The sequence below is a fragment of the Malania oleifera genome, chromosome 13 (assembly GCF_029873635.1).
Source record: "Malania oleifera isolate guangnan ecotype guangnan chromosome 13, ASM2987363v1, whole genome shotgun sequence".
Classification (NCBI taxonomy): Eukaryota; Viridiplantae; Streptophyta; class Magnoliopsida; order Santalales; family Ximeniaceae; genus Malania; species Malania oleifera.
The window spans coordinates 73,070,686-73,088,706 of record NC_080429.1 but is presented as its reverse complement, the minus strand read 5'-3'; positions in this window follow the sequence as shown (position 1 = coordinate 73,088,706).

Sequence of the window (18,021 nt, the reverse complement as noted above, 5' to 3'; positions counted from 1 at the left end):
GATAAAGAAAATGACATTTATAACTTTACAAAAGGAAAAACAAACTTTGACAAAATGATAGGCTCACAAATGATGACTCTAAATAAAGAAGGCATTGGTTTTAATGGAATTGAAAATATGAGGAAAAAGAATCTTTGCATGGGTTATTTCTCAAAAGCCTCCAAAGATAATGCAAGCACATCCTTTAATGCTTACACTAACACCACATGCTATCAATGTAAAAAAAAAAAAGGGCATATAAAATTTGAATGTCCATTTAAGAGAAAGGGTGTGAAAACTAAACAAATATGGAGAGTAAAAGAAACATCCCTTGTGAAACCTACTGGACCCAAGAAAGTATGGGTACCAAGATGAAAGACTAGTTCATAAATGAAAAACTCCATGGATTAAGTCATTCCCCTTTAAAAGTTAAGAAAGTAACTTAATTCATGATCAACAAATGAACTAGTAGAAAAACTAAAAGATGAGTTTTAAGAGCTTATTATAACAAATTCAAAATGACATTACTGGCCAAAATCATAGGATGATTTTTACAAGGCTTAACTTAAGAAAATATTAAGAAAATATCAAATTGAACTTATTACATAAGTACCTTGATTAAGAAAAATATATTTGAGAATAAAAGCCTATATGCTACATGCTTACATGCCTATATGATATGCTATATGCTACATGTGTATGACTTGACTAGACTTATATTGATAATTTATGGCTCACTATGTTGAAAATTTGAGCATGAGATTATTAAGCATAAGCATGAATTTTGATATGAGATTAATTCTTGATCATGCATGCTATTGATGAATCACATGAATAAACTTACTGCTCTTTCTATTGATATCTATGAGTTATAAAAGATATAATAGTTATATTGGCATCCATGAGTTATGCATGATGTGATAATGACTTTGGTATCTATAAAGTACTTTGGTATCCATGAATATTTTAATTGATATCAAAATTTAAAAGCTCACTTAGTATCACAATCTAAAAGTTCAATTTGTTTTCAAGTATGACAAGTATGATTATGTCTATGAGCATGGTATGATATTGATGATATTAGCATGATATTGATATATGATACATGATGTGAATCAATGATTTGAAACATGGGATGATAAAAGCATAATTGGTAACGAAGTTGAATGTATTGAATTTAGGGGGAGTGTTATGACTTATTACTTATATTATGATTGTTTCCCTATTGTCGCGACGTCCCAAGAGCGCGTGTGCCCCAGGCGTCGAAATTAAAATTAATTTTAATATTTTTAGGAAAAATGGGAATATTGGAGTCGCCACTAACTTTTTAGTGTGGTTAAAACACATGATTACTACCCCATTAGGGGTAGAGTGGGTCTACGTTACTAGACCTGTGGTCGGGAGTTCGGTTACGCGAGGGGAAGGTACAAGCACCCCCTACGCGCCCATTCTTACGAACGGTACCTAATTAATTTAGAATTATCCTTAAGTTAATTTAAAAAGTCTTTAAATTACTCCTTTATGAATTTATAAATACACATGGAAAATAAATAAATAACTAAATAAATATAATATATACATATATATTCCCTCAGAGCTTAAAGGTACGTGAAGCCCGAAGGCTAATACCCTAGCATTAAAATCATAGGGATAGAAAATCGAAAATAATTAATAACGAAAATATCATAATAACAAAATGACAATACATTAATACAAAAAAATAATAATAATACGATTAAACATACATATAATTTAAAATAGAATAATAAAAGTAATAATAATAATAATAATAATGACGAATACAAAAAAATAATATTAAAAACGCCAATGATAATATACAATGATAATAAAAATAATAGTAACAATAAACACAATAATAATAATAATAATAATAATAATAATAATAATAATAATAATAATAATAATAAATGATAAATAATAATAATAGTAATAAATATAGTAATAGTAATAAATGATAAATAATACTAGTAATAATACACTCATCAACATATCAATAATATGATAATAGTACCATAAAAATTCAACACATGATAATAATAATGATATATGAAATTAGGAATAGCTTCCAAGAGAGGGGGTGAATTGGCTTTTAAAACTTTCTTTTAACTTCTTTTAAGAATCCTTAACTTCTTTAAACACTTAACCAATTCTTTAATTTATTTTTTTAATTTCACCAATCACACAACAACTTAATTAAACAACCAATCAATTAAACGCAATCTTCAAACCAAACAATCAATTTATTTTCCAAGTATAAGTCAAACAACAAAAAACCAAACCAAGATATAAAGTATTCAGCACTTTGGTAATATAACAATTCAAGATGGTTGTTTGTTTATATTTGCCAAATTTGAACCAAGCCCTGTAGTGAATGAGAATTTATGCTTGCTGATGTAAAGCCCTGTATAGATGAATCAAATCACTTTCTCCAAATATATAGAACTCAAATAAACTCTTGGTAAATTTATCTTTGGGATGTTAACCAAGTAACGTACTCCCGTAAGGTTTTCGCAAGATATGGTGTTACCAACGTACTCCCTTTCGGTTTCGGCAACCCAAATCAAAATTAAACCTTAAGTTTGTTTGATTTTCCAAATATATGTAGTTTATATGATTCCTAAATTTTAAACCATCCACACAATTTAAATATGCTAAAAACAAAGAGTAAGGGAAGGAGAGAATGAGACGGAGATTTTTACGAGGTTTGGCTTATACATAGCCTACGTCCTCGCCTTTGGCAAACCACCAAAGGATTCACTAGTTCAGTTTCATTGACAGGTGAAACAATGCCGATTACAACACTCCTTGGTTAAGGCTAGAGCCCGCCTTCTCCAAACGATATCCCCTCATTCGGTCACTCCTTACATAGGCTAGAGTCCTCCTCTCTAAGCAATGTCCCCTTGCTTAGCCAACGATCCAAACGACCCTTGGAATGTCAAAGAACTATAAGAAACACAAGATAAGATTTGGATACAAGTATACTCTCTCAAAGAGCAAGTTAGTACAATTTCAGCACTATATACTTTGAATGTAAAATACCAGTATGAAATACAATGAAGTTCAAGTGTAGAATTCACCAATATCCTTCTTAGAAGAGGATTAGAAGTAGGAATTCAAAGGAGGAATAATTAGCACTTTAGAATTTCTCAGCAAAATAGATTTGCAATGAGTGAGCAAGAGAGCTTTTGGAAGAACAAGAGTGCTTTCAGCTTTACAAGCAGATTTTTCAATTCTTGGATATGTTTTGATTTGCAAAACCATGTATTTATAGGCTTTCAAACTTGTTTCCATGTTGCAAAAGTTTCCTTTGAGAGTTTCCCAAAATTTTAGAAAGTTTAGAGCTTAAACGACTATATTTTAAAACATGAGAAAAAAAAATTTTTGCCCGTTGAACAGTGTTCAGTTGACTGAAGTCATAAGTTCAGTCAACTGAACTGCTACTACCTGCTGTATATTCTATCCAGAAAATTTTCAGTCGACTGAAGTCATCTGTTCAGTCATCTGAAGTCCCTCTCGTGAACAGTGTTCAGTTGACTGACAGTAGTGACCCCCCTTCAGTGTTTTAGCCATAATGTTTTATGTATAACTCGAAATTAGGTGTTCTTGGTGTCAAAAGAAAGCTAAGAAAAAATCATAAAACTTTAGTGTTCATCACTCTTTAAAAAAATGAAGTTTTGATAGTGAAAAATACACCTGAATACGGCTATATAAAAACTGACAGCAAACAGAAAAACCCTTTTTGGTGCTTTTTATTCCAAAAATGATTCTAACCCTTTTAAAATAATTTTTGACTTTATAAAATTATTTTACAGATATTTTAAAAGGTATTTAGGTCCAAGAAGTTAACCTAAGAGTTTCAAAATATTGCAAACGATATTTTAAATATTTAAAGTACTTACATGAAAACTTCTAAAACTTTTCTCATTTTAAGTTCTTGAGTCTTCATGTTTTGTTTCTTCAAGCTTCAAGCTTTTATATTCTTTGAGCTTTATTACTTTGCTTTTCTTTGGCTTTTTGGACTTTAATATGCCTTGGCTTTCAACAACTCATTCATGTCTTTATATTCTTCAAGGTTTAATATATTATCTTTAAATCCATGCTTGAACTCTTTTAAGCTTCATTTTATCCTCTTGAGCACTTTGACCTTTGCTTTCTCATATATGAGCCCTGAAACATCATTACTTACACAAATACATTAAATTTCACTTGTTTGTTAGCATCAAAACAAGATAGCAAGGTTTTAAGTCTTGTAAGGCCAACAATCTCTTCCTTTTTTATGATGACAAATAAGGAGCAAAAATGTGAGTAAGCCTTAAAAAGGCTCCCCCTTTCAATAAGCTTTATCTTATCAATCAATCATGCTCATGCTCAATTAAGCTCAACTTTTGCTTCACAACTTCTCCCCCTTTTGACATCAATCAAAAAGAAAAGAAATGATCAAATACAAATCGTTTTAAGCATATCAATAACCATGTATTCCAAACATATGTATACACTCAAGTTATTGTTTTTCAATATAGCATGTGCAGTGTGTAGCTCACAGCATTTATTAATTTGATGATACTAGCTGATACCAATTTAAAATTTAAAATTTAATTCATGATATCAATTGATTAATGATTCATGACACTCCCCCTGAATTCAATACATTCAGATTTGATACCAATTATGCTTTTAAGTTTATTATTCATGCTTCATATATTGATTCATATCATGTATGTTCTTATGAACACACTCATCAAATACCAATATCATGCTCATAAATAATTTGACTTTGTGATACCAAGTGAGTTTTTAGATGAAATTTTTAACATGTGATACCAAAAAAATACTTTATAGATACCAAAACTTAATATCACATAATGTATAGTTCATGTATATCAAAAATATCATTCATAACTTATGATTACCAACATAAAGAGCAACACAAGACAAATTTATCCACTTGATTCATTTTTAGCATGCATAGTCAAAAATTAATTTTATATCAAGATTCATGCTCATGCTCAAGTTTGCAATATAATGAGCCATAAATTATCAATATAAGTCAAGTCATGTCAAGTCATACTTATGTAGCATATAGCATATCAGCACATAACATAAGCAAGTAAGCATGTAACATATAACATCAAGGTGCTTATATAATAAGCTCAGAATTGATATTTTCTATATATTTCCTTAAGTTATGCCCTGAAAAAAAAATCATCCTAAGATTTTGGCCAACAATGCTATTTACTATTTTATATATGTGTGAAGTCACTATTTCATTTTTGGCACCCATATTTTCTTGGGTCCGGAGGATTTTTGAAGGAAGGTTTCTTTTATTTTCCATACTTTCTTGGTTTTAACACCTTTCCTCTTAAATGGACATTTAAAATTTATATGCCCCTTTTTCTTGCATTGATAGCATATGGTGTTTGTGCAGGCATTAGAAGAAGTGCAAGTATAATCTTTGGATTCTTTCGAGAAATATCCCATGTAAGAATTCTTTTTCTTTTTATTTTCAATTCCATTGAAACCAATGCCTTCTTTATTTAGAGACATTCTTTGTAAGCCAATCATCTTATCAAAATTTTCCTTTCCTTTTGTGAAGTTATGAATGATCTTATCTTTATCTTCAATTTGACTCTTAAAATTTTCTATCTCTTTCTTATTATCAACCTTCTTTTGTAATTTCTCTAACTCTAGAGATAATTTTCTTATTCTATCCTCTAATCCAGAAATATACATATCTTTCTCATATACGGTAGAGGATAAGGATCGAAGGTCTTCTATCATCTTTTCATTCCTGCTTTCTAATTCTTTGATTTTCAAGTCTTTCTCTTTTTCAGCAAGATTTTTAGCTTCTAACTCCTTTGTCAAAGTTTCATTCTTACTTTCCATTTTCTTGATTCTAGACTCTTTTTCTCTTTCTGCAGCCTTAAGGGATTCTAGCTCTTTCATTATTCTTTCATTCATATTTTTCAATGACATATTTCGTTTATTTTCTTTGATAAGCATCTTATGTACTTTGAATAAATCATTTTGAAGTTCATCATAAGATGGCATACCCTCATCACTTGATTCATCATTACAAGAATTATTTGAAGATTTAGTTGGGGAGCTTTCTTCGTTATCCCATGCCATAAAGCACGTGTAAGCAACCTCTTGGTCACTTATTTCATTCTCCGAACTACTTGTACTATCCCAAGTAGTGGCTTTCATGGCTTTCTTCCTTTTCTTCTTAGATTCTTTCTTTAGTAGTGGAAACTCCGGTTTGATATGTCCAGCTTTGTTGCAATTGTAACACGTAGGAGTTTTATTCTTTGATTTCTTACTAACTTCTTCTTCTTCTTTATCCGATTCAGATTTTTGAATTCTTCTCTTGAATTTGTTTCTCCTTCTTAGCATCCTTGCTAGCTTTTTAGATATAAAGGCTGCTTCATCTTCATCCATCTCTCACTACTAGAGTTTTCTTGTGAGGTTTTAAAGGCTATTTTTTCTTGGGCTTTGGTTTTCCCACTCTTTTCATTCATTGCCATTTCGTATGTGAGGAGAGAACTTATAAGCTCATCTAAGGATGTATTTTTCAGATTTCTACCTTCCGTGATAGCAATAGCCTTTGGTTCTCATATGGAGAGAAGACCTCTTAGAATTTTTCTTATCATCTCATAAGTAGTGTAAGTTTTTCTTAAGGCATTTAGTGAATTGATTATGTGAGTGAACCTAGTAAACATATTTGTAATTGATTCATCTGGGTTCATTTTAAAGGCTTCATACTCGCTTGTGAGCATGTCAACCCTATTATCCCTAACATCCGTTGTTCCTTCATAAGTAATTTCTAGCTTATCCTATATTTCCTTAGCTGATTTACAAGTCATTACTCGATTAAATTCATTAGCATTCAAGGCACAATATAATGCATTCATGGCACTAGCATTAACTTGTAGCATCTTATAGTCTAGGTCGGTCATATCATTTTTCTCTTTGGGAACTTGTTTTCCATCAACTATCTTAGTGGGAATTTGATCACCTTCTATGACAACTTTCCATGCTTTCCAATTCATATTTTGAAGATATATTTGCATTCTCTTTTTCCAGAAGGTATAGTTCAAACCACAAAAGATAGGTAGCCTAATTGAAGATTGTCCCTCTCCAAAGGGAGTTACGCCTAAGTTAGCCATTACGATCTTTTTATAGCTTCTAGTTAAGAGTTGCTATAACCCCGCTCTGATACCAATTGAAATTAGGAATAGCTTCCCAAGAGGGGGGGGTTGAATTGGCTTTTAAAACTTTCTTTTAAGTTCTTTTAAGAATCCTTAACTTCTTTAAACACTTAACCAATTCTTTAATTTATTTGTTTAATTTCACCAATCACACAACAACTTAATTAAACAACCAATCAATTAAACGCAATCTTCAAACCAAACAATCAATTTATTTTCCAAGTATAAGTCAAACAACAAAAAACCAAACCAAGATATAAAGTATTCAGCACTTCGGTAATATAACAACTCAAGATGGTTGTTTGTTTATATTTGCCAAATTTGAACCAAACCCTGTAGTGAATGAGAATTTATGCTTGCAGATGTAAAGCCCTGTGTAGATGAATCAAATCACTCTTTCCAAATATTTAGAACTCAAATAAACTCTTCGTAAATTTATCTCTGGGATGTTAACCAAGTAACGTACTCCTGTAAGGTTTCCGCAAGATATGGTGTTACCAACGTACTCTCTTTCGGTTTCTGCAACCCAAATCAAAATTAAACCTTAAGTTTATTTGATTTTCCAAATATATGTAGTTTATATGATTCCCAAATTTTAAACCATCCACACAATTTAAATATGCTGAAAATAAAGAGTAAGGGAAGGAGAGAATGAGACGGAGATTTTTACGAGGTTTGGCTTATACATAGCCTACGTCCTCGCCTTTGGCAAACCACCAAAGGATTCACTAGTTCAGTTTCGTTGACAGGTGAAACAACGCTGATTACAACACTCCTTGGTTAAGGCTAGAGCCCGCCTTCTCCAAACGATATCCCCTCATTCGGTCACTCCTTACATAGGCTAGAGTCCTCCTCTTTAAGCAATGTCCCCTTGCTTAGCCAATGATCCAAATGACCCTTGGAACGTCAAAGAACTATAAGAAACACAAGATAAGATTTGGATACAAGTATACTCTCTCAAAGTGCAAGTTAGTACAATTTCAGCACTATATACTTTGAATGTAAAATACCAATATGAAATACAATGAAGTTCAAGTGTAGAATTCACCAATATCCTTCTTAGAAGAGGATTAGAAGTAGGAATTCAAAGGAGGAATAATTAGCACTTCAGAATTTCTCAGCAAAATAGATTTGCAATGAGTGAGCAAGAGAGCTTTTGGAAGAACAAGAGTGCTTTCAGCTTTACAAGCAGATTTTTCAATTCTTAGATATGTTTTGATTTGCAAAACCATGTATTTATAGGCTTTCAAACTTGTTTCCATGTTGCAAAAGTTTCCTTTGAGAGTTTCTCAAAATTTTAGAAAGTTTAGAGCTCAAACGGCTATATTTTAAAACATGAGAAAAAAAAATTTTTGCCCGTTGAACAGTGTTCAGTTGACTGAAGTCATAAGTTCAGTCAACTGAACTACTACTGCCTGCTGTATATTCTATCCAGAAAATTTTCAGTCGACTGAACTTAATCTTTAGTCAACCGAAGTCATCTGTTCAGTCATCTGAAGTCCCTCCCGTGAACAGTGTTCAGTTGACTGACAGCAATGACCCCCCTTCAGTGTTTTAGCCATAATTTTTTATGTATAACTCGAAATTAGGTGTTCTTGGTGTCAAAAGAAAGCTAAGAAAAAATCCTAAAACTTTAATGTTCATCACTATTTAAAAAAATGAAGTTTTGATAGTGAAAAATACACCTGAATACGGCTATATAAAAACTAACAACAAACAGAAAAACCCTTTTTGGTGCTTTTTATTCCAAAAATGATTCTAACCCTTTTAAAATAATTTTTGACTTTATAAAATTATTTTACAGATATTTTAAAAGGTATTTAGGTCCAAGAAGTTAACCTAAGAGTTTCAAAATATTGCAAACGATATTTTAAACATTTAAAGTACTTACATGAAAACTTCTAAAACTTTTCTCATTTTAAGTTCTTGAGTCTTCATGTTTTGTTTTTTCAAGCTTCAAGCTTTCATATTCTTTGAGCTTTATCACTTTGCTTTTCTTTGTCTCTTTGGACTTTAATATGCCTTGACTTTCAACAACTCATTCATGTTTTCATATTCTTCAAGGTTTAATATATTATCTTTAAATCCATGCTTGAACTCTTTTAAACTTCATTTGATCCTCTTGAGCACTTTGACCTTTGCTTTCTCATATATGAGCCCTGAAACATCATTACTCACACAAATACATTAAATTTCACTTGTTTCTTAGCATCAAAACAAGATAATAAGGTTTTAAGCCTTGTAAGGCCAACAATATATAATACCTAACACACACTATAATAGTAATAATAAGAAGTAATAATCATAATGATACACTTGTCTAATATCCTATAAATACAACTATACCAATATGGAAATGACTAGACCCTCACGTAAATCATATAATATACACACATGGAAAAAAAAAATTGAGGTTATGGCAACCCTAAAACTTAACATACATTATATCGAAACCAATATACGATAGCATGGATTTCCTAAAAATTATTTCACAAGATATACATATGGAAGTAATTAAATCCCAACCATGTAAACCAACCCAATGCCCTAAACATAATACACGTAAATATAGACATGAAATCGTTATAACATGCCAACAATGAGAGGCAAATAATGATTTAAACAATACCACAAAAATGTAAATGTGAATATAAATTTAACATTGATAAAAACCATACAATATTAAACAATATGAAACCTACAACAATATTTATACAATAAAAATATTCAACATGTACAACTAATGTAACAAAGGTCGACTTGCAACCATAAAAGAAATAAATTAATTAGTACCTCGGCCACAAAGAAAATATAATCATAGATACATATAAAACAAGTATTGGAAGATAAGACTCCACAATAATGAAATAACCCAAAAATAAAATAAAATAAAAAAGGAAAAAGGAAAAACAGTATGTGTGTGCTGAGTGTATGGGTTTACATGCCTGCTATATACACAGATGCAAATAAAATAAAATAAAAACTTTAGCTTTAATTATTAAAAACTGAACAAAACCAATATATATATATATATATATAAAATAGATACAACCTGGATATTTTGCTTGCCTTTACAATGAAAACCCAAAATTAGATCAAAGCATGAAAATAATCAAAATAGAAAACAGAAAGACAGAAAAAAAAATAAAAAAATAAAAAATAAATAAAAACTCTATGTGCACGTGTGTGTGTGTGTGTTTGCGGGTGCAGGGAGGCTAGGAATTACTGGTGTGATGCCCGAAAGCTTCAGCAGAGGAACCTTACCAGAGACTCACCCATGTGTATGAGGATGTGGGCGTGACGGAGGGACGCCGGAGACAATTGCTGGAATAGAGGGAAGACACCGCGAGTGGAAGTTCCGGCAGATGGTGTCTCGGATTCTGCTCTGCTGGAGTAGTCACAGCTGTTCAAAGAAGCTGCTACTGCTGGTGTGGGCTTCGGCTGGTACTGTGAAGGGGCTGTGCTAACCGAGAACAGGGCTGGAGAGCTGCAGCAGGTTGGCTCGCGGCTGTGGTTGTGCAGAGGAGAGAGTGAAGGAGAGGGGAGCGTCTGTGGCTGAGAGAAGGAGAAAGAGGGGAAGCTGGTGGAGTTGGCTCGGCGGGTCTGTGGGAGTAAAAGGCAGGGAGCGGCTCAGGGGTTCATGCTGGCTGTGCTGGGGCAAAAGAGAGCAGAGGGAGGCTGGTTTGTGGAGAGAGTGAAGGACGGAGAGAGATAGGGTTGAGGGAAGAGAGAGCTGCGGGTGAGTGTTGTGGTTTTTTTTTGTTTGGCTGTGCTGCGCTGCCCCCACCCCCACCCCCCCCCCCCCCCTTCTCTTGGCCTCCGTGTATCACCCTTATATAAAAAAAAAAAAATTGAGAACCCTAAAAACCTTTCCTTTTTGATTTTTTTTTTTTTTACTTTTATTCTTATGGTAATAATGAAAATAGAAATAATAATAATAATAATAATTATTATAGTAATAATATAAGGATAATAATAATAATAACATCAATAAGGTAATAATAATGATAAATGATAATAATACTACTACTAATAGTAAATAATAATAATTATAGTAAAAATAAAAATAATAAAGATACTATCAGTAAAATAACAATAATAATAATAATAATACTAATAAAAATAAAGATAATAAAAATAATAATAACCAAAATAAAATACTAATGCTAATAATAATAATAATAATAATAATTATTATTATTATTATTATAAATAAATAAATAAAAATAATAGTAATAATAATCCAGAATAATTATAGTAAATTAATAATAATAATAAAGTAATAATAAAATAACGAAAGTAAAAATACTAATAATAATAAAATAACAAAAGGGAACCCCTTGTTCATTTTGGTTAGGGCAAAAATAGGGTGTCTACACCTATTAATCAATTAGTATCATGAATTAATAAAATTTTAAATTGATATCATGAATTTAATTTTAAATTGGTATCATAAAATCAACAATTGGTATATTGAATAATATCAAAGGGGGAAAAAGTTGTTAGTAAAGATATGACTATTAAAACACACTACACATGCTATATTAAAAAATAATAAATTGAGTGTGTACACATGTTTGATATGCATGTTTGATGATATGCTCAGAATATGATTTTATTTCAACTTAGTCATATTTTTTTCTTTTTTTGATTAATGTCAAAAGGGAGAGAAGTTTTAAGCAAAAATTGAGCATGGTATTGCAAAAATTGAGCATGAACATAATATATATCAAAAGGAGGAGAAGTATTTAATATTGATTGATAAACTTGAACTTGAATGAAGTGATGAGCATGATTGTAAAATGAAGTGATGAGCATGATTGTAAAAGAGTTTTTGAAATTAATATTGATCTTGCGAATATTGTTAAGATGATGCTTATTGAAAGGAGGAGTTTTTTTAAGGCTCACTCCAATTTTTGTTTCTTGTTTGTCACCATTAAAAAGGGGGAGATTGTTGGCCTTACAAGGCTTAACATCTTATTTTGATGCTAACAAACAAGTAGAACTTAACATGCTTTGTTTAAGTGATGTATTTTCAGGACTCAATGATAAATGTAAGGTTAAAGAATTCATGAAAGCTTTTATTTCAAAGAAGGATGATTATATCAAGCTTGAGGCATGGATTAAAACTTGAAGATCATATGAGCATTAATATAAAAGAAAAGACTTCAAGAATGAAAGTCCAAGTGATCAACATGAAAAGCTCAAAGATCAATGAAGCTCAAAATCTAAAGTAATATTGAAAGATCAAGAGAGATAGATCTTAAAAGCTCACATCAAATTTAGGATCATTGGAGCTCATCAATAAAGAGAACTCAAAGTAAAGACAAGTCAAATGAGTCTTTAGGAAAATCATTGTAAGTATTTCAAATAATTTCAATATGCATGCATGAAACTTTTAGGTTAATTTATTGGACCTAGATACCTTTTAAAATACTTGAAAAATATTTTTATAAGGTCAAAAGATATTTCAAAAAGGTTAAAACTATTTTTGGAATGAAAAGCACCAAAAAGAGGTTTTTCCAAATGCTATTATTTTTTCTACATCCGCATTGAGGTGCCTTTTTCTCCATCCAAAGCTCCTTATTTTAAAGAGTGTTCAACATGAAAGTTGTAGTAGTTTCTCTTAGATTTCTTTTGACACCAAGAAAACCTAATTTGGAGTTGTATAGAAAACATTATGATCAAAATACTGAAGCAAGTTTGAAGCTATCAGCCAACTGAACACTGTTCATGACAGAACTTCAGGCACCTAAACAGCAGACAGAACAACCTTAGGCGATTGACCCTGTGAGTTCAGGCACCTGAACATGTAGTGAATTTGAAAATTACAATTTTCTGAAACTTCAGGCGACTGACCCCAATACTTCAGGTGCCTGAACACTGTTAACGGTCATATTTTTTAGAAGTTTTTAAATTCAAATTCATATTTCTTGTGCTCCAAACTTTCTATAAACTTGGGAAACACTCCAAGTCACTTGGAGAACATGAATTAGACTTGATTTGTCATCTATAAATAACCCTACAAGGCTAAGAATTAATTACACCAAGAAAATACAGCCAACAAGCTTTCTTACTCTCAAATCTCCCAACTCTCTCAAAAGCTCTCTTGTGCAATATTTCTGAGTTTCACTATTGAGATTTGCTATGGATTTATCAAGAAAATTCTGAGTCTACTCTTAATTCTTTCAACCTAGAAAGAAGGCTTACGGTGATATCTTCTTGAGCTTCATATTTCCATATTGTGAAATTAGATTGAAGTATATAGATTTAACTTGTACTAATCAGCTCTTTGTGTGAGCATTCTTTGTACGCATCTATTTGATTTATTTCTTATAGATTGACGATTCCAAGGATTGTTTGAATCGTTGGCTAAGTAAGGGGATATTGCTTAGAGAGGCGGGCTCTAGCCTAAAGGAGTGACCGGACAAGGGGATATCGTTTGGAGAAGGCGAACTCTAACCTTAACCAAGAAGTGTTGTAAAGGTATTGTTCCGACCGTCAAAGGAACAGGTTAGTGAATCCTTTGGTGGTTTACCAAAGGCGAGGATGTAGGCAGGGTATAAGCCGAACCTCGTAAAAATCTTCATCTCATTCTTTCTTTCCCTTACTCTTTATTTTCAGTACATATTTAAATTGTGTGGATGGTTTAAATTGAAAATCATATATATTACGTATATTTGGAAATCAAGTAAACTTGAAGTCTAATTTTGATTTGGGTTGTGAAAACCAAAAGGGAGCATGTTGGTTAAACTATATCTTGTGGAAACCATACGGGAGTACGTTACTTGGTTAAACATCCCAAAGATAAATTAATTGAAAGTTTATTTGAATTTTGAATAGTGGGAAGAGTGTGAATATTGTGTTAGATTTTATACTATATATCATATTAAGCAAATCAATCAATACAAGGCTTCACATTAGCAAACACAAATTATCCTTCACTATAGGGCTTAATTCAAATTCATATCGAGGGCTGACAACAAAAACTATATTATGATTGAATGGTTTAAAATTTGATATTGAGTAGTTTGTGTTTATATTTTAAAGAGTGTTGAATCTTGCAAATTTCCATCAATCTAAATTGTGCTGCAGGTAACTTGTGCTTGGCAAATCATTTGGTTGTTTGTTTTCAAATTATGGATGATTGGTTTGGTTACTTGAATGATTGGTTTGGTTGCTTGGTTGTTTACATAGTTGTGTTGATTGATTGAATTAAAAGAACTAATTTCTTAAGTGATTCGAGAATTAAACAAACAAGTCAAGAATTAGCTCAAAGAAATAAAAGAAGGTTAAGGATTCTTAAAAGGAATTAAAAGAAATTTTTATAATCCAACTCACCCCCCCTTTTGGGACTACACCTTACTTTTCAATTGGTATCAGAGCGGGGTTATAGAAAATCTTAATTAGTAGCTATAAAAAGATCCTAATGGCTCATTTAGGTGTAGTTCCCTTTGGGGAGGGACAATTTTCAACTATACCTCCTATCTTTAGTGGACATAACTACACTTTTTGGAAAAAGAGAATGCAAATATATCTCCAACACATAAATTGGAAAGTTTGGGAAGTAGTTATGGATGGAGATCTAATTCCCACTAAGATAGTAGATGGAAAACAAATTCTTAAAGAGAAAAAGGATATGACCGATATAGATTATAAAATGCTGCAAGTAAATTCTAGTGCCATGAGTGTCTTATATTGTGCTTTAGATGCCAATGAATTTAATAGAGTAATGAGTTGCAAATCAGCTAAAGAAATATTGGACAAGCTAAAAGTCACTTATGAAGGCATTATAGATGTTAGGGATAATAGAATCGATATGCTTACAAGTAGTTTGGAAAATGAATCAAGTGACCAAGAGGTTGCTTATACCTAATTTATGGCTTGAGATAATGAGAAAAGCTCCTCATCCTTAAATAATTCTTGTAATGATTCTTCAAATGAATCCAATGAAGAGTGTATGTTATCTTATGATGAATTATAAAATGACTTATTCAAAGTACATAAGATGCTAATCAAAGTAACTAAACAAAATACTTCATTGAAAAATAAGAATGAAGATATAATGAAAGATGTAGAATCCCTTAGAACTGCTGAAAGAGAAAAGGATTCAAGAATCAAAAAAATAGAAAATAAGAATGAAACTATGACAAAGGAGTTAGAATCTAAAAATCTTGCTAAAAAAGAAAAAGACTTGAAAATTAAAGAATTAGAAAACAATAATGAAAAAATGATAGAAGACCTTCAATCCCTATCCTCTATAGAATATAAGAAAGACATATATTTCTAAATTAGAAGATAAAATAAGAAAATTATCTCAAGAATTAGAGAAATCACTAAAGAAGGTTGACGACAAGAAAGAAATAGAGATAAATGATCTCAAAAATAAAATTGAGGATAAAGAAAAGATCATTTATAACTTCACTAAAGGAAATGAAAACTTGGACAAAATAATAGGCTCATAAAGGATGACCTTAAACAAAACTAAATGTATTGAATTTAGGGGGAGTGTTATGACTTATTGCTTATATTATGATTGTTTCCCTATTAATCAATTAGTATCATGAATTAATAAAATTTTAAATTGATATCATGAATTAAATTTTAAATTGGTATCATAAAATCAACAATTGGTATATTGAATAAAGTCAAAAGGGGAAACAGTTGTTAGTAAAGATATGACTATTAAAACACACTATACATGCTATATTGAAAAATAATAAATTGAGTGTGTACACATGTTTGATATGCATGTTTGTTGTATTTTCTTGGTGTAATTAATTCTTAGCCTTTGAGGGTTATTTATAGAAGAAAAATCAAGTCTATTTCATGTTCCCCAAGTGACTTGGAGTGTTTCTCAAGTTTATAGAAAGTTTGGAGCACAAGAAATATGAATTTGAATTTAAAAACTTTTAAAAAAAATATGACTGTTAATAGTGTTCAGGCGCCTGAAATATCGGGGTCAGTCGGCTGAAGTTTCAGAAAATTGTAATTTTCAAAGTCAGTACATGTTCAGGCACCTGAACTCACAAGGTTAGTCGCCTGAGCTTATTCTGTCTGCTATTTAGGCGCCTGAAGTTATGCTGTGAACAGTGTTCAGTTGGCTGACAGTTTCGACCTTGTTTTAGTATTCTAGTCATAACTTTTTCTATACAACTCCAAATTAGGTTTTCATAGTGTTAAATGAAAGCTAAGAGAAAATCCTAAAACTTTAATGTTTAACAGATTTTAAAATAAAGATTATGTGATGGAGAAATATGTACATCAATGCATATTTAGAAAAATTAACAGCAATTGAGAAATCCTTTTTTTGGTGCTTTTCATTCCAAAAATGATTCTTACCTTTTTGAAACAATTTTTGATCTTATAAAAATATTTTCCAAGTATGTTAAAAGGTATCTAGCTCCAATAAATTAACCTAAGAGTTTCATACATTCATATTGAAATTTTTTGAAGTACTTACTTGAAATTTCCTAAACTCTTTCGAATTTTCAATTCTTGAATTCCTTAAGGTTTTTATGCTTGCTTCATATTTCTTTGAACTTTCCATGTTGATCACTTGGGCTTTCATTCTTGAAGCTTTTTCTTTAATATCAATGCTCTCATGATCTTCAAGTTTTAATCCATGCCTCAAGCTTTGATATAATCATCCTTCTTTGAAGTATAAGCTTTCATGAATTCTTTAACCCTGCATTCATCATTGAGTCCTAAAAACAAATCACTTAACCAAAGCATGTTAAGTTCTACTTGTTTGTTAGCATCAAAACAAGATGTTAAGCCTTATAAAGCCAACATTGGTCAAAAAAGCTGGTTGATGCACTCTGGGCCTACCGAATTGCTTTTAAGACAAATTTAGGGATGTCTCCCTATAGGTTAGTTTACGATAAAGCATGTCATTTACCTGTTGAGATTCAATATCGTGCATTAAGGACTATTAAATAAATTAACTTTTCACTTGATGATGCCAAAGGTTTAAGAAAGTTGCAGGTATGTGAGCTTGAAGAATCTAGAAGGGGAGCCTATGACAATGCTCACTTAGCGAAGGAACGAATGAAGTTGTTGCATGACAAGAAAATCAAGAATAAACAACTTTTCCCAAATCAGTAAGTTCTTCTCTACGACTCCAAATTACATCTACTTCCTAAGAAGATGAAGTCTCGATGGGGTGGCCTATACATCGTTAAACACGTTCATCCTCACGGTGCACTAGACATCATAGATCTAAAGAATGGTAACGGCTCCACGATCAATAGACAGCGGCTTAAGCCTTTCATGACTCCTTTCGATCCAAATGAAGAGGTCTTGTTCTGTAAGACCCTATGGGAGTTTTCTGATCTTTCTCTCCTATCACTTTTCTTTTTCTTTTTTTATTTGTTTCTTTATTTGCATTTTTCTTTTCTTTTTCTGTTGTATTAGTTGGTAGTGATTTTCTGTGTTTTTTTTTTTTTTTTTTTTCCATTAGCTTGTTTCCCCTATGCATAATTTTTTATTATTTCCCCTATGCTTTCACATTAAGGACAATGTTCCACTTTAGTTGGGGGTGAAAATTTGCATGTGACACTGTGTGCATCCACTTGCTGAATTTTTATTATTTAAAAAAAATTGGTATTGAATATGGATGATTATGTCATGATTAACATTAACTTATACCTTTCACATACTTGCATATAACCTAAGAGTTACACACTCGAGTTATTTATGTGTAGTTTCTCTTTATATAACTTTGTAACTCCATGAAGGTTGACTGGTAGTTCATTCATGTTAATCTAGTTATATAAACTCTTATATTTACATGGTATCTCATGAGGCTAAATAT